The sequence below is a fragment of the Cynara cardunculus genome, assembly GCF_001531365.2.
Source record: "Cynara cardunculus var. scolymus isolate 2C chromosome LG 12, CcrdV1, whole genome shotgun sequence".
Classification (NCBI taxonomy): Eukaryota; Viridiplantae; Streptophyta; class Magnoliopsida; order Asterales; family Asteraceae; genus Cynara; species Cynara cardunculus.
The window spans coordinates 7,201,965-7,204,041 of record NC_037539.1 but is presented as its reverse complement, the minus strand read 5'-3'; positions in this window follow the sequence as shown (position 1 = coordinate 7,204,041).

The following is a 2,077-nucleotide window of genomic DNA, read 5'->3' as shown; positions in this document are numbered from 1 at the left end:
TCCAACGAGTCTCTAGTGTGTTTTTTTTTTTTCATCATTGAACTAAAAGAAGAGAAGTTTACAAGGTTTATAAGATCAGATAAAAGTAGAGAATAAAAGGGTTTTTTGAAAAACAAATGCCACCCAACTGAGTGAATCATTTGTCAAAGGGCCTTTGTCAACTTGGAAATAACACTTTTGAGAGTTTGAATTGTTTATAAAAACAATTTATTGACTTATTCTGGTGTGACATTGGTAATAAACAATTTTGAGTGTTTGGATAAACAAATGTCGGTGTCAAACCGGTAATAAGTTGAATCATTTTGACTTATAATAAGTTGATAAGTACTTTTATAGAAAAATATAAGTTGTTTCAAATAAGCAATCCCAAACACCTCCTATATATTTGCGATTTGCTATTATACTTGAGATTATGTATTAAATGCCTTCAATACGTTTACGATTTGCAATCCATACGTTTATTATTTAGATTTTAGTTGAAAATATATTAATTATTAATGCGTTAAAAGTAAATACCCACATTTAATGCATTATTAGAGAAAATCAAAAGAATCGCCAAATTGCGAAACTCTTTGATCCACGAGATGATTAAAAATTAATTTTAAAAAAAGAGAGTAATTTACGTTTTTAATCCATATAGTTTGTTAAAAACTACAATGTTAGTCCCTGTGGTTAAAAGATTGTGGTTTTCATTTCTATGGTTTGTAATTTATCGTTATCTTCATTTTATGATTTATAATTCATTGTTATTTCGGTCTCTATGGTTTATAGTTCCTTTTGTTTTGGTCCCTTGTATTTAAAAGTAAAATTAATCCATATACGAAAATAACAATAAATTACAAATCATAGAAACAAAAATCACTATTTCTAAACCAAAAAAGCGAAAACTGAAATTATTAACAAACCACATTAACAAAAATTGAAATTTACTCATTTGCGAAGGTAATTCTGGATTTTCGGACCAATTTATAGGCACCGATTAATATTCACAATTTATTGGTTATTTTAAGATAAAGTTGAAAAAAATGTTTATAAAGTGAAGATAAGCAAGAAATATGGAAGTTAAATCTGAGTTGTAACATAAATTAAATGTCTCTTACACAATAAGCACAAATCGGACAAACGTTTACTGGTTAAGAGTCATCATCCATACTTATTTTATTGGGTTTCAGTCATTAATATGTCATAGTAAAGTTGTTGGTAAATGTCTCTTACATAATAAGTGTTAATTGGTAAGAGTCACTATTTTCACTTATAAGGTAAAATTCTTGATACTTATCATGCTACATTATTCAAGATTTACATTTACTCCCACTAAGGTAAATGAGGGTGGTTATTTTTGCTGATAAACATTTACCCGGTTAGCATTGGTAAACGACCGCATATGAGTTATTTATCAAATGTTTACCAAGTAAGTATGACAACAACCAAAAATCTTAACCAGTAAGACGCATAACAAGAACTGAAAAATCTTACGTGATAAGTGAGAGAGAAGACTCTTACCCAATTAACGCTTACCAGGGTAAAAGACATTTATCAACAATATATTTTGATGGTTAAAATTGTTACCGAATAAAATAAATAAAGATGATGACTTTTACTTATAAAAGCTTATTCTGTAAGCGTTACTTTTAATAACGATTTGTAAAATAAAAAATGAGATAAAAAATAAACTTGCTAATTATTGTATTTTGAAACAATTAAAAAATTTAGATAAAATAATTCTAAATATTAATTTGTATTTTAATAATCATATAAATTTTTAAATTTTATTAATTGTAATTTGTTGATATAATGATTATTTCAAAAAAAAAAAAATATATATATATATATATATATATATATATATAGGGAAGGGTTCAAACGAGAACCCCTGTGATTTACGAGAATGCGAGAACAACCCAATAACCACATATTGTGATAAAAAATAAAATTAAAAGATTTTTAAAACTAAAATTGAAATTTAAAAAGATTTAGAAAATATTAAAATTAAAAGGGTAATAATGGAATGATATCATAAAATCTTTTAATACGATTACACGATCATAATTATCATTATCTAATAAACGGTTAATCA